The sequence below is a fragment of the Coffea arabica genome, chromosome 5e (genome assembly GCF_036785885.1).
Source record: "Coffea arabica cultivar ET-39 chromosome 5e, Coffea Arabica ET-39 HiFi, whole genome shotgun sequence".
Taxonomy (NCBI): domain Eukaryota; kingdom Viridiplantae; phylum Streptophyta; class Magnoliopsida; order Gentianales; family Rubiaceae; genus Coffea; species Coffea arabica.
Genome location: NC_092318.1, coordinates 38,191,290 through 38,208,259, shown reverse-complemented (window position 1 = coordinate 38,208,259; position 16,970 = coordinate 38,191,290). Strand labels below are relative to the sequence as shown.

Genomic DNA, 16,970 nt, shown 5'->3' with positions numbered 1-16,970 from the left:
AAGGGCAATGTTGTGGCAGAGATAGTAATAAAACATCTCACTAGTGCTCAACTTCAGATGTTAGAAGCCAGAGGAGACGCTGTGATTAATTTCGCTAAAAGCTTCATTCAGTTGCTTGAGGAGAAGGACAACTTCAAGGAACCCAAGGCCAGAAAAGCTACACTTGCTGTTCTGAGCTTCATGCTGCCGTTTCTTGTTTGTCGTCTATTTTTTTCCTTCTCTGGCAGCCAAAGTTCCTTCAATGGAGCTATACCACCACCAACCTGAAAGATATTTGCTATTTGATTAATAGACAAAACTCAATTAGCTCCTCATATTTCTGCTGTCCATATTTCTTTCTTGAAATACTGCTGAAAGCTAAATTTTCTTGGGTTTTGGTATGCTTTAGGCTTTAGCTGAATGCTTCATGACTACATAGTAATTAAGTTGAGAGATTTAATAACTGCGGTCCGTCGAATTATGAGAACAATCACATTTGTGGGTGTGACTGGCTCTAGAGAGTTGAAAGATTTAAGTATAATAGATGTCTGATTTCTCTTCGGGAATAAGTCCAACGTGCATTAGCCTTTAGTGTTTTAATGTTTTTGTGCTTCCTTGCAGAAAAGTTACAGATAAAGATCCTATCCAAAAGAAAAAAGAAGATGGTGTGGCATAAAATGCATCATGCCACCTTTGGCTGATTGTGCCTTGTTGCATGCATGCACAAGTACTCCCAAAAATAAAAGTTTTGCCAGATAGTAATTTTTAGTTACCACTTGATATTGAATTTCCGTAGAAATTCTTAAGGGACGAGAAAAGGTAAACTATATATAAACATGAGTAAAGTTGGATAATTTCTGCCTAATTTGTTCTGTCTATTTACTCTTTTTTTCATTGCCTTTTTCATCAAATATCCACCCAATTTTACTAATGCAAACGAAGTTATCATGTCTTGCTATCACTTCACATTGGCATAAATCTTCTGTGCTCATGTTGAGATTTTAAGCTAGCTATATACGCCGAATGGGCCCGATATTTACCTAACACGTTCAAGAATTGAAAATAGTGCCTGAAAAGGTCAAATACCACAACGGATATTCTATCTTACTTTTTATTATATTATTATTTCTTATTCATAAATATTATATTTTATTTCTATTTTGTTTTTTTAAGATCCAATAACTATTAATTGAGTGAAATATAAATACAACAACCTCATCAGGCAATATAATAGAAAATTAAAAAATACAGCAAAAAATTCATTAAAAAATCTCATTTTTTTATGCATTTTGATTTTTTGTATTTGTTAAATTTTGTGTATTACTCAGTTAATAGTTATTTGATCTTAAAGAAACATAAAAGAAATAAAACATAATGTTTATAAATAAGAAATAGCAATATAATAAAAAGTGGCATAGAAAGTAGGACAGAAGATTCATTACGATCTAATACTTCTTGCAGATTAGTTACAATGACTGCAATATTTACAGTGCTTGCAACAATCCATAACCTTTTCAGGTCTGGACTTTCAGATTCCATTTCATCGTGTATCCGGAAAATTTTCTTCATAAGTAAAATGGCACTGTTAGAAACCAAGATTGGGAAAGCATGGTTCAATATTGTACCATAATTATTAGGGGTTTTAGAAACGAAGATTAGTTCGATCGTGTGTTGCATTGGGATTTTATGCGAAAACATGTTCCAGCTAGGAGATCTGTGAAAGAATAATTATGTCATAGAGAGCTTGTCCGATGGAGGGTAGAAGAGTTTCACGCGTTTGATGTAATGAGCTGATTTAAGATGTATTTCTGGTACACAATCCGGCAAATTTTATTGCATTGGAGACTGTTGTTGCATCTGACCACACCCCTCTTTTGTCAATAAACGTTCCGGACGAGTACAAAATAAGATGTTTATATACTTTGAGAGGAAAAATGTGGCAATAATTTATAGGATTGTTTCTGACAAATGTAATTTCTGATACTTTAAATCCTAAAGACCCTAGATTTGCTTTTTCAACTGAAAAGCTTTGGATTGTCAATTTTCTTTAAAAAAATTCTTACGTTTTCCGAGAATATGTTTCTCAATCACTTTTTTACCTCATATATATCAAATAGTTATGATACATTTTTTCTACAAAAACTTTATAAAATAGCAGCCCAAACGGGCTAACTATCTATAGAGTCTCAAGATTAAGTTTTGCTGAGAATAGGACCGCAAACGAAACAAAACTCGACTCCACCTCGATCAATATCCAGCTCGAGTTAGTCAAATCGAACTCGAACTCAAAAATATTAACCTCGTTAGCTCGCGAGTTCGAGTATATACATATTTTTTTATTTTTTATTTTAATAGTAAAATTACATAAATATCTCTAATATTTTATTATTTATTAAGAAAAAATTATTTTATTTATTTTTTAAAAATAAAATAATTATTTTTTATTTTTTCGAACTCGAACTTTAAATTGACAGCTCGTAGAGTTCGAACTCAAGTTTGAACTTTATAAAAGTAAGTCAAAGCTCTGCTCAATTAAGCCAAAAATCGATTCGTAGTGTTGTACCATAGCTCCGCCAATGACAACCATTTATGCCAGTGAGTGGGATGTTCACTAGTCATACACCTCAAAAAGTTCTCCAGGCATTGATTAAGCCTCTCAGATTGCCCGTCTGTCTGGGGGTGGTAGGAAGAGCTCAGATGTAATTCCACCCCCATTAGTCTAAAGAGTTCATGCCAAAACTTGCTAGTGAAGATTTTATCTCTATCACTTACAATGGACACTGGTAATCCATGCAACTTGTATATATTGTCTAGAAAAAGCTGTGCAACCTATGTGGCTGAGAAGGGATGCCTGAGTGCCAAGAAATGAGCATATTTAGTGAACCGGTCGATAACCACAAGGACTGTGTCAAACCCCTGAGAAATAGGCAACTTCTCGATGAAGTCCATAGTAAGATGAGACCATGCTTTATCAGGAATAGACAAGGCCTGCAACAGGCCTGGATACGGCACATTCTCATGTTTGCATCTCTGACACACCTCACAAGAGCTGACAAACTTGGCCACATCTTGCTTCATCCCTTCCCAATAAAATGAGCTCTTCAGTTTCTGATAAGTCCCTCTCTGACCAGAGTGCCCTCCCAAAGTAGTGTCATGTACTGCCTTGAGCAAGGAGTTCCTGATATGGTTGGCTGATCCCACAACCAGCTTCCCTTTATACTTAATTATCCCATCTATAACCTGATAGTCACTCTCAGCTTGTGAGTCCAGCAAACACTGAGCTATAACAGATTGCCATTTGTCATCCCCTGCATAGCTACTACATAGATCCTTCATCCACTTGGGTCTAACTGTAGAGAGTGCCAGTATAGAGTGTTCTTGTTGATTTTCCTGGGCATAGCAGACCTTCCTGGATAGAGCATCTGCAGCATTGTTATCACTTCCTTTCTTGTATTGTATCTCATAATCCATACCCAGCAATTTAGTCAACCACTTATGTTGCAAGGGAGTGGTCAGTCGTTGCTCCAATAAGTACTTCAGTGACTGGTGATCAGTCTTAACAATGAAGTGATGTCCAACCAAATAGTGTCGCCACTTGGTCACAGCTAACACTAAAGCCATTAATTCTTTCTCATAGACGGATATACCCAAATTTCTAGGTGAGAGTGCTCTACTGAGATAAGCTATTGGGTGAGAATTCTGTTGTAGAACTGCCCCGATACCCCCATTGCTAGCATCTGTTTCAATTACAAATGGTTCCTCAAAATCTGGTAGCCTTAGGACTGGGGAAGAGCACATGATTTGCTTCAGTTTTCGAAAGGCAACGTCTGCTTGCTCATTCCAGCAGAAACTATCTTTCTTGAGTAAGTCTGTCAATGGTCTGCATATGATGCCATACTGCTTGATGAACCGCCTGTAATAACCAGTAAGGCCTAGAAATCCCCTTAAGGCCTTAACTGAGTTGGGTGTAGGCCAATTTAGTACATCCTTTATCTTCTCATCTTCCATACTCACTCCTTCTGATGAGATTATGTGCCCCAAGTACTCAATCCTTTGCTGGGCAAAAGAACATTTAGATAGCTTCGCATAGAGCTGGTTTTCCTTCAGTACTTTTAACACCACCTCCAAATGCTGTACATGCTGGCCCAAGTCCTTGCTATAAACCAATATGTCATCAAAAAATATTAATACAAACTTGCGTAAGTAAGGCTGAAAAACCTGATTCATCAAAGCCTGAAAGGTGGCTGGTGCGTTGGTTAACCCGAAGGGCATCACCAGAAATTCATAATGTCCCTCATGGGTCTGAAAGGCAGTCTTGTGCACATCCTGGACCTTGACTCGCACCTGATGATAACCAGCTCGCAGGTCTATCTTGGAGTGGTACTTAGATCCTCCCAACTCAGCTATCAGCTCCTCAATATTAGGAATAGGGTATTTGTCTTTAATAGTCAGTTTTTTCAGGTGCCTATAATAAACACAAAAACGCCAGGTTCCATCCTTTTTTTTAACAAGCAGCACAGGTGAAGCATAGGGACTATTGCTGTGTTTGATGATCCCACTGCCTAGCATTTCCATGACTTGTCTCTCTATCTCCGCCTTTTGTGAGTGTGGATATCTGTAGGGCTTGATTTTGAAGGCCTGAGCATCAGCCTTAAGAGGTATGGAATGATCCAGATTCCTCTCAGGTGGTAGCCCTGTAGGAGCAGCAAAGACCTCTCTGTACTTGTCCAATAGTTCCTTTACCTCTGCTGGTGTGTCGGTATCTGAACTCCCCTGCTGGAGCTCAGATGTTAGGTTGTAACAACTGTGCTTATAGTTGATGTAGTCTCGTAGGTCCTTATTCCTCAATAGATTAAGTTCAGCCTCTACTACACATCCTTGCAGGATCACTTCTTCTGCTTCACTGTGAATAGCTATATGTAGTTTGTGGAAATCAAAGGTGATGGGGCTATAATGGGTCATCCAATCCACTCCTAAGATCATGTCCCACCCTCCTAGCTCCATAATCCTCATGTCAAAACAGAATTTATGATTGTTGGTGGACCATAGCACTTTTGGCCACTTGGTGCACCCTGTCACACTCGAACCATCTCCAATGACCACCGTGAAGGGATTAGTGACTACATATGGCAATTCTAGATTTCTGACCAGATGTTGGCTAATATAGGTTTCTGAACTACCTGTGTCTACTAAAATGTACACAGGAAATCCTTTGATTTATCCTCGGAGAGTGATTGTCTTCCTCTTCAACGCTTCAGAGAGTGTATGTAAAGATACATCCATCAGTTCCCCTGGGTTGCCCGTTTTTTCATCTTGCTCCCCTACTGCATCTAGGAATTCCCCTTCGTCTTCTTCCTCAACTACCATCATATTCAGCTGTCTATTCCTACACTGATGTCCAGCACCATATCGCTCCCCACATTTAAAACACAGTCCATTGTTCCTCCGAAATTGAATCTCCTGTGGAGATATCCTCCTAGTTGGCGTGGCTTCATTATTCTCGTTTTTAAGCATACTAGATGGTGGAACCTTATAGGCATTGGAAACAGCCGCAGTGTTCTTAAACAGGCCAAACTTGGGATCAATAGGTGATTTTGTTATTGGCTTAGCAGACTTTTGCTGCAGTTTCCAAGCTTCCTCCTGCAATCGAGCTAATTCCATCGCATCCGACACTTTGTTTGGTTTCAACATTTTTTACCATGGTTTTAATTTCCTCTCGCAATCCACTAATAAAACTTGAAACGAAGTATGATTCAGAGAGGTGTGGATTCTTTACCAGCATTAGTGATTTCAATTCTTCAAACTTTTCTTGGTAATCCTCCACAGTTCCAGATTGTTGCAACTTATTGAAATCCTCCACCACATCGCGCGTGCCTTTCTCTGCAAATCTCTGGCTGAGCATGTCGGCAAATTGCTGCCATGACAGATCTGGAAATTCTACCTTGATGCCTTGGTACCATACATCTGCCTTATTGTCAAGGAACATTTCGACTACCTCCATCTGCTGCTCTGGTGGAATTTGGTAAGTTATGAAGTACTTCTGACACTTGCGAAGCCAGATGCGTGGATTCTCTCCGGCGAACAAAGGCAATTCGATCCTTGGTGGATTGGATAAAAATACCTTTGGAGGTTTGACTCTTGAGCATTGATTGGTGCCAAACTCCGGTTGGAGCTTCGTGTGTGGGGGCGGCGTGGGTAGAATGGGGCTTTTCTCTAGTTGAGTTGCTTCCTCTCTGTCCCCATTCCTTTCTCTGGCCATGATCTGAACCAAGGCATTGAGTTTCTGGTCCACGCCGGCGATCATTGTTCTCATTTCCTTGTTGGAGTTCTCCATTTCCCCTCGCAGCTGCTGTTGAACTTCTTGCTGGTTTTACTGAAGAGAAAGGATCGATTGCAGAGCTTCCTGCAGTCGAACTTCTTGTTTCCGTAGTTGATCTTCCATATTCTTGAAGCGGGTGCCTTCTGCCATTGTGATGAGCTGCAATAATCCGAGGATTCGCAGCTCTGATACCACTTGTCAAGAATTCAAGTAGAATTCCTGAGGCTGAGATGCCGTAGGCGCAGGGAAGGAAGGAAATTAGGGAGAATAAGAATTGAAGAAGAAGAAGAGTAAAGTGAGAGGAATTGAGGAAGAAATAAGAATCAAATTTGTTATTCTGCTAATAATGCTCCTCTCGTGTACTGAGCTCCTTATAAGGAGATTAGCTAGCTAACCGTCTACTAACTAACTGAGCTGCTGACATCATTAGTTCTAACCACCTGAGTAACCGACCTAACAGAAACAGAAATAGGTATTTATTATTCACTATTTACACTTAAGTCCTTCCAGTCCTGACAGCGAGTAAATTAAGTCAGTCAGCCACTTACAAAGATTTTGGTAAGTGATTAGTAAGTTGAGAAATTCTGTGGAACGGATAGATAGTTCACTATTCTAAGAAGCTTAAAATACCAACCTAAGATATAGAAGAATATTATGAAGCCTGCAGAAATTTGAACAACTCTATGACTTCCAACTCGAGTGAGTCCAAGGGTCCTACGTTTTCCCTGAAATATGTTGTGAAAGTTTCAGTCAAGAAAATGTAGATAAATACACAGCAATCACTAATCATACTGACGGCTTTTTTTTTTAATACGTACAAGTTAAAAATTCGAAATACACCCGTTTCACCGCAAGTATACAGGTCAACTAGTAGTTTAGGGTATATATCGGGTCGATCCCACGAAAAAGATTGAACAATTACCGGCACTACTAAAACTTCTCTATTATTTAGACTACTCTCTGAATTATAACAAATAAAACCCACTGAACTTACACAAGAAAATAACAAATGAAGGCTCCTTAGGTTATGGTATCCCTAACTACTCATGCAAGTGCTATTTTGGATCATTGAATGCTACTATCTAGACTAGCTATGGTGTAATTTCCTTATGCATATGAATCCTACTTTCGTAGTGAATCAATTATACTCATAACTAATTCATACCTATTCTCATGGTTATGAAATTAGCTACAAGTTCATTTCTTCAATGAAATTACATGAAATGAATCACTAAAATCACATAGATGCACCTCTACTCTCGTGAGTGTACTCCCTATGTTTAGCACTTCTTGAACCAGTGTTAAATCTCAATTTTCATTGCAGAAACAACACCTTAAATAATCACAATCAATGGTACCAAATTAATCATGATTTCAAAGAGCTAAAGTGCTAAATAACTTGTTCAAAATAATGGCATCAATTAACCAAATAATAAACACTAGCAATTATAGAAAGTTCAACCAAACCCAAGGCATAAACTTTAGAAACACATAATAACATATAAATCCATAACTTGCATATTAACTAAACTTGGAATCAAGTACAAAAGATAAAGAGTTGGAAAGGAATGTAACCCTTGTCACATGAGTTCATCTCCTTGCCTTCTTCATCCTCCAACCTCTTCTTCATCTAGCTAATAAACAAGATGGATGAACTACTACTCTATATTAAACTCATCTAACACTCAGAAAATGGAAGAGCTACATTTCTGCAGACTCCAAGCTTTCTCCCATATGTCTCTCCCTTGAATCTTGCAAGATTTTGGCTATATAAAGGTAAAAGGTGGTCAAAGAATGAGGCTTACACTTCCTTTTTATAGCTGCAAAGTGTTTGTCACATGTCTAGCATTACATGTGACTTGTTGGAGGTGCAAAACAAGTTTTCCGCGTATAGAGCAGCATTTTCTGGCCATTATCCGGCCAGAAATCCGGCCATAAATCCTGCCAATTTCTGGTTGGATTGCTACAGTGACTTTTTGTGCAATTTCTATTCATTCTTCACTGCTGCTCCGATTTTGCCTCAAATTCAACTGAACTTTTCTTGATGATAGAAGCTGATTTAACTCTTGACCAAAACATAAAACTTGTAGCCCTTTGAGTAGCTTTCCAATGCATCAAGAATCGCCTCATTTAGATTTGTGTAGTCTAAGAAATGATTGAAATACCCTTGACTGCTCAATGCTTTGTTTCTGCTTCGACCAATAGAAATTAGCTACTATAATTCAATTTTTTGACCTAGAAAATCTCAGAACTGGATTTTGATGTTTCACCAAAGTGTAGATCTATTTCTTATCTTCAAATTGGTTCAAGAATCGTCTCAATCCGATCACTGTAGCTCAAGTTATAGCCAAAATACGAAAATGTGTCAAAGCTGTCAAAAATTCACAAAATGCAAGTAAAAAGTGATAAAAACTTCATTTAATCACTTAAGACATTTTTTCCCAATTATAGCCAAAATGATTTATTTTCTTCCAATAATATAATCAAAGGGACTAAAAATAGCATAAAATATCATTCAATTATTACGTAAATTAGTCACTTAGCACATACTATACATTTTTTATACGACACAATAGAACTAGTGCCTGTCCTAAAAAGTTCATCGAGCAAAACCCCGACGCCCTGCAAAGTGATGCCTATGATTATTGCATGTCTATGATTGTTTCTCTTCTGAATTATTTTTATCAGTAGATTCAAATACGTCTATTAATATTTGTTGAATAGAAGGACCAAAACTATCAATCTCAAGCTCCACTTGCTTCTACATATTATCATCTGCATGACAAGAACTAGAAGATTTTTTCTTGAAGATAACATAGAAAATTCATCAAAAGTAACATCTCTACTGATTATAAATTTTGAAAAATTGAGATCAGGATACCACAATCTGTACCCTTTCACCTCAGAAGCATACCCAAGGAAAAAATACACTTTTTTGCTCAAAACTCTAATTTTTCATCATTCACATTCATGTATACTGAACACTCAAAAACTTTTAAATTAAAATAATCAACAAGAGTATCTGACCAAACTTGTTAGTTTTGAAATCAAAAGTTGCACAAGAAGTACGGTTGATAATATAACAAGCCATAGAGATCGCCTCTGCCCAAAATTCCATTGTCAACCCAACATTAGAGATCATATACCTTGCTCTCTTTAAAAGTGTTCTGTTTATACATTCGGACAGGCCATTTTGTTGAGGCGTCATCCTAACAATGTGATACCAAACAATTCCTTCATTCTTACATAATTTATCAAATTCACCTTTACAAAATTTCATGCCATTATCTGTTCTAAGCCGCTTTATCTATCTATCTATCTGTTCTCAATCAAACTTTTCATTACTTGAGAGTGAGGTAGACATCATTCTTATGTTTAAGAAAATAAACCTAAACTTTTCTTGAATAATCATCAATGAAAGTTAACATATACCTGGTACCATCCTTAGATGGAACACGAGATAGACCCGATAAATCTGAATAAATATAATTAAGAGTACCTTTCGTCTTATAAATTGCTCGTGACCTGAAACTTACTCTTTTTTACTTTTCAAAAATACAGTATTCATAGAATTCCAATGATTCAGTACTTTGACCACAAAGAAGTCCCTGTTTACTTAACATGTTCAAGCCATTCTCACCCATATGTCCCAAACGCATATGTCATAATTTGGTGATACCAGAATTAGATAAAGATGATGATGAAACTACAACCGAACCTGTGACAGTAGATCGCTGCAAAATATACAAACTATCAGATCTACAAGCTTTCATAATAACAAGAGCACCTTTTGAAACTTTCATAATACCATTTTCAGTTGTGCATTTGCACCCAAGAGTCTCCAGCATGCCCAAATAGATGAGATTCTTTTTCGAATCAAAAACATGTCTAACATTAGTGAGATTCTTTTTCCAATCAAGAACATGTCTAATATTAGTGAGTGTTCTCACAATATCAACATACATTTTAATTCAGATTGTACCCTTACCAACAACACAAATGGCATTATTGCCCATCCAAACAATTCATCATTACAAGGTTTATAAGTGGAAAACAAATCCTTATTAGGACACATGTGATAAGAACACCCCGAATTTAAAATTGATTTATTTTTAGACCTTGTCCTGTCATCAGTCACCAAAAATATTTTTGTCATTCTCATTAGCTGCAACACAAGATTCGACAATTTTAGTATTTTTCTCACCATATTTTCCCTTTGCTTTAATCTAGTTTTCAATTTAAAGCAATTTACCTTAATGTGCCCCATTTTGTGACAGTAATTACACTCCAAATTTCTATTTGGATTTAGATTTAGATTTAGATCTATCACTGTCAAATTCTTTTCTTTTGGTTCTGCCCTTAGCAACTAGACCTTCTGCCTAACCTCCATTAATTTTTTGATAATATTCCTGTTTATCTGCTTCTTAGATTTTAATGTAGATTTAATTTTTTGATACGAAATTGTTTCTTTTCCATAAATTATAGTATCATGAAAATATCTAAACGACTGGGGAAGAGAACATAAAAATAATAGGGTCTGATCCTCATCATCAATTTTTAAATCTATATTCTCCAAATCCATAATAATGGAATCAAATTTATCAAGATGTGAGAATATAGATATACCTTCAGTCGTGCGAAGCATATACGGACTTTACTTTCAATAAAGTCGATTCTTAATTGTTTTTTTCATGTACAAAGCTTTAAATTTGTCCCACATGGCCATTGTCGAAGTCTCAGCGGCTACCTCCCGCAAAACCTTGTTAGAGAGATTTAAGATAATACTGGATCGAGATTTCTTATCCATCTTAGCAAAATTTGCATCTGTTACACTCTCTAACTTTTTCTCAACTCCTTGTATCACTAAATCAACTCCATTTTGAACCAAAATGGCTTCCATCTTGAGCTGTCACATCCTGAAGTTAACATTCCTATTGAATTTCTCGACAACGGTCTTTGTTATTGTCATTGTTGTCACAAAATCGAAATCCTTAGAAGAAACTTTGATACCAGTTTATTAGGTCTGACCTTAGAAAATTGACGAAATAATTTTGGCAATCCCAAAATCCCAAAAGACAAATAACAAAGCAAAAATAAATAAAACAGAAACACAGGAATTTACATGGTTTAGTAAAATTAACCTACCTCCACAGAGGAGGAACAAAATTCTACTATGAAAAAGAGAGTACAAAAATGCCTTAGGAGAGTGTTTTTAGGTTCAAAACACCTAATACTTAAAATACAAAAGAGATCAAAATATTTTACTAAACAAAAATTTTAATGACCCAAAGACCCAAATAGTCTACTAAAGATCTTTTGGTTTGATGCATTTAATCCCATCACATGCTCACTGTATTTATAACAAACTAAGAGAAAGACTCCCTTGTACAAAAAACGATATGGGACAAAGCCACACATGATAATAATTCACCTACTTCATCCCCTTTCTATTAGAGTTAGCACAGCATTCTCGTTTTTTTTAGCAAAATTTCAACTTTATATTAATCAGCATACCTTTCCATATATCAGTACACGAAAGAGAAAGAAACAAAATTGTACCCAACTCCAGTAGCAGCTCCTAATTCTCTTTTGTACGTGAAACTTTAGGCCATGCAGAACAATTTAAAACAAAGATGCGGTAATAAATTACTGGTAATTTGGTCTCATAAACATTGATTTGTTTTGAAGTTTTTGGACCGTTACTCTTTCCTGCTGTATTATGCAAAACTTATCCAAATTTTCTGTCTTGTTATATAATCGTACTGCATAGGACTTTTATTTAACTTGTGTTTCGATACTTATAAAAAATATTTATTGTAGAGAGTTTGCATACTTGTTGAGGAGTTTGCTTGTTTAGAATTATTAAATTGATTTTAGATGTAATTCTTGTACAGAATACTATGGATCCATTGAATACGGTAGCTTTATTTGCATTAGAGACTATTGGTTCATCTGATGTCACACCTCTGCCATCAAATATGAAAGTTACGGTAATAAGATGCTCGTAATTTGTTCTTATTAGTATTTGATTTGTTTTGATGCTCACATAGTTTGTTTTGACATTCACATAGTTACTTAGTTGTTACGTTTGACAAAATATCTCCAAGCGCAGATGCTTTGTTTAAGTGATAAGTTTGGTTTTCCCATTAAGTTTCTTTCTTGTTATTTAATTGTATTGCACGGAGCTCTTATTGGATTGCTTGTATTAAGAGACTTCTGAAATAATGTTTCTTATTGTGGAGTGCTTGCATGATTGGATTGAAGAGTTCTATTTTTTTGACTTCTTGAGCTGATTTTAGATATATTTTTGGTACAGAATATTACTGATTGGTTTAGTCTTGGAACTTCATTTGCATCGGACACTGTTGCTTCATCTGCTCACCCTACCCCTCTGTCGTCAAGTTCTACAGTTACGGTAATGAAGTTTTTGTAACTTGATATTATTATTATTTTTTTTTTTGTGTTAGAGTTCGTATAGTTTTACTCTGCGTTCCTACATTGTGCAAAACTTCTTAAATACAGCATGCTCTTGCTATTGCTTTGTTCAATTAATGAGTTATTTTTTCCCATCAAATCTGTGTATTGTTATTTGATTGTGCTATGTAGGGCTTCTATTAACTAACTTGTGTTAGGAGGGTGGGAAAGAATATTTAATTGTTATAGAGAGCTTGTGTCATTGTTGATGTAGGATTTTTACTCATTCAGACTTATCACATTTAATTTAGTTGCATTTGTGGTACAGAATATAGCTGATCCATCAAATCCCGCAACTTCACTTGCATTGGAGACGGTTGCTTCATCTGATGCCACCCCTTTAGTAGTAAAGTCATCGTAATACACTACTAGTAATTTGCTCTTATTATCATTTGATTTATTTTAGAACTCATATAGTTTTAGTACTTTTCATTGTTGTGCTAATCTTCTCCGATGACCGCATTCTTGGAATAGTGCTTTGTTTAACTTATAAGTTAGTTTTCGTATTAAATTTGTGTCTTGTTATTTAAGTGTATCGCATAGGTCTATTATTCGGATGTTTGTGTACCTTTGAAGGAATATTTGCTTGTTTTCGAGGGAAACTGTTCATCTGACCTCACCCCTTTGTCATTAAGTAAAAAAGTCATGGGAGTAAAGTTGTAGTTTTAGAATTTGATTTGTTTTGGAGTTGATATAATTTGAGTACTTTTCCTGTTACTGTGCAAAACTTCTCCAAACACAGCGGTCTTTGACCAGCTTTTCATTTACTCAACAAACAATTTTTTCCTGTTAAATTAGTGTCTCGTTAGTTAATTGTACTGCCATGAGGCTTTTATTGGATTCTTTGAGTTAGGAGACCTATGAAATTGTTGACTGTCAATTGAAAGACTGCATGATCGTGTTTTGTTACTTGTTTAGACTTATCAAATTGATTTTAGACGTATTTTTGGCATAGAATATAGCTGATTTATCGAGTCTGGCAACTTCACCGGTGGAATCGAATCTCTTGACCTGCATTCTTGTTTAAGATTCTTTGAAAATTTCACCAGCGGATGCAAAGACATCTGTTTGGTTCGGTGTCTATTCAGTCCCCTCTGAATTCTTCATTGACCCTTTTGAATCCATGCCTTCCCCTTAGTGTAGAATAGGAGTAGGTTTAGAATAAAATTTATTTGTGTCCCGAGAAAAAAAAAAAGAGTTTGGCAACTTCACTTGCACTGGAGACTGTTAAATCATGTGACCTCACCTCTCTGTCGTCGAGTACTAAAGTTATGGTAATAAACTACTGCTAATTTGCTTTTATTAGCTTTGGATTTGTTTAGGGGTTCACATAGTTTGAGTACTTTTTTTCTTATTAATTTGTATCTCATTTTTTAAGGTTATGGTATAGGGCTCTTATTGGATTGCTTGTGTTAGGAGAAGAACTTGCAGAATTCTTGATTATTAACTTTTACTTGTTTAGCCTTATTGAACTAAACTATGATGTATTTGTGGTATAGAATATGACTGATTCATTGAGTCCGGCAACTTCACTTGCATCTGGGGGACTGTTGCTTCACCTAAGCCCGTATCTCCATCTTCAAGTACTGAAGTTATTGTAATAAAGTAGTACTGTTTTACTATTATTACCATTTCATTTCTTTTAGAGTATGTATAGATTTACTTTGCCTTGCTACATGGTGCAAAAGTTCTTTAAACACGGCATTCTTTAACTAGTTCTTTTTTTTTTTAATGCGTTATTTTTTCCCTCAAATTTGTGTTTTGTTATTTGATTGTACTGCATTGGCCTTTCATCAAATATTTTGTGTTAAGAGATTTGTGAAAGAAAATATTTACTCCCTCCATCCCATAAAAAGTGTCATATTTTCATTTTGAGATGTCCCAAAACATTTGTCATGTTTAAAAAATTAAAACATGTTTTAGTCTCTTTTTCCAATATAATATTTCTTTCTATTCATATGCATGTCACCTTTCAAATTTAAATTTTGAATTTGTGAGAGTAAAATTGAAAATAGAAATACAAACATCACAATTAAACTACTATTCTAAAAAAGTTGAATTCCCAAAATTGGGACGGATGGAGTATTTATTATCAGAGAGCTTGTGTAATTGTTGATGGAAGAGCTTTACACGTTTAGACTCATCAAACTGATTGTAGATGTATATACTGTACAGAATTTAACTGATCCATTGACTCCGGCAACATCACTTGCATTAGAAACTGTTGCTTCACTGAGTTGACCTCCTTTTTTTTATCAGTAAATACCGCTTCTCAAGAGCAGAAAGAAGCCATAGCCTCAACAATCAGTCCACAACTATGAAATCAGAAATAATGAAGTGTAATTTGTGGCAGAGATTGTAACGAAACATCTCAGGAGTACTCAACTTCAGATGTTAGATGCCAGAGACATCTATCTACAACCTAAGAGTGTTTTGGATGCTGTGATAAATTTCGTTAAAAGCTTCATTCAATCGCTCGAGGAGAAGGACAACTTCAATGAACCCAAGACCAGAAAAGCTACACTTGCTGTTCTGAGCTTCATGCTGCCATTTCTTGTTTGCCATCTATTTTTGTCCTACTCTAGTAGCCAAAGTTCCTTCAATGGAGCTATGCCATCACCAACCTGAAAGAATTTTGCTGTTTGATTAACAGACAAAACTTAGCTGCTCATAATTCTGCCGTCCACATTTCTTTCTTGGGATGCTGCTGAAAACTGAATTTTCTTGGGTTTTGATATGCTTTAGGCTTTAGCTGGATGCTTTATGGCTATATGGTAAGCTGAGAGATTTAATAGCTGTGATCCATTGAATTATAAAAAATAATCACGTTTTTTGATGTAGTTGGGTTGTATAGAGTTGAGAGTTGTAAAAGCTAACAAATGAATGAAATCCCACAGCGAGTCAGTAGTACTATAATAGCTCTCTTGTAATGTAGTAACTTTTATTTGTCTTCATTATTCTCAATTCATTCACTTCATCTTAGAATTCATTTTATTTGCTACATGATCTTCCACAACAATAACGATGCTCAATGCCATTTTAGTTGGGAAGTACTAAAGTGTGGTGGAAATGGTGAGATGATTTATGCAGGGAAACTTATCGTGCCGGTGCCACAACTCCCAGTTCACAGAAATCGTGAAGGACACTCAATAATCGTTGTCGTAGCAGCAGTGAAACCACATACTTCAGCAGGACTATTCAGCTAAGTCAAGGACATAATATACGTCCTGGCAGCAATCCTACCGTAAGTTCAATAAATTATACTATTTACAGAGCTATCAGTAACCATGTGCCAGATTTGATGTGCGTGACTCCTCCCTATCAAACTCCAGTCCTGGTAGAAATTGGCATTTGTTTCACTGCTGTTATGACAACAATTATTGATTGTCCTTCACGATTTTTGCGAACTGGGAGTTGTGGCACCGACACAATAAGTTTCCCTGCATAAATCATCTCACCATTTCCACCACACTTTAGTACTTCCCAACTAAAAATGGCATTGAGCATCGTTATTGTGGGAGAAGATCATGTAGCAAATAAAATGAATTCTGAGATGAAGTGTATGAAATGAGAATGATGAAGACAATAAAAGTTACTACATTACAAAACGATTGAAACCTCTTCTGTCTCTATTATAGAAGTTACTACATGTTTTCCGAGCATTTCCCATGCATGTCCCATTCATGTCTCCAAAATGATTGAAACCTCTTGTGTTGAAACATTTGCGCAGTTGGCGATGGTTTCGCGAGGTCTGGCCACTGTAAGCTTCTGTTGTTCCAATCCTGGAAAGTCTACTTACAAGAATGATCATTACATTAGTGAACCTGTGTAGGTGCATATTTCATGTTCAAGACATTTGAAAGCCCTAGAGAAATTATACATAGTGGAGTATATCAAGAACCTATGCAACTTAGCAAAATTTTGGTGAAGTTGCCCGGCCAAAGACCATGGATTGTCAAACGGTTGGCAAAGGGTTTCTTTGACATCTGCTTGGATTAGCTGGATTAACAGTACAATAGCCTTTCGGCCATTGTTGCACAAAAGTAAGGTACTGAAGGCTTGAGTTGATTGCCAGGGGGCAAAGCATGAGAATCAAAAGGACAAGTTTAAACACTATGCCCATCATCCCAACGATAGTATAGCGATTAGCACATAAAAATTTTGGCTGTGGAGAGTGGAAGAATATACTTCTATTAGT

General features: G+C 36.2%; 1 long non-coding RNA gene across 1 annotated transcript; it reads right to left on the bottom strand.

The window, feature by feature from the left end:
• Positions 1-16,309: 16,309 nt before the first annotated feature.
• Positions 16,310-16,764, bottom strand: LOC140006533 (uncharacterized). Its single transcript, XR_011814195.1, has 2 exons — positions 16,674-16,764; positions 16,310-16,563 (listed from the first exon to the last, which is right to left on the bottom strand). It is a non-coding gene; the product is annotated as an uncharacterized lncRNA (long non-coding RNA).
• Positions 16,765-16,970: the final 206 nt, after the last annotated feature.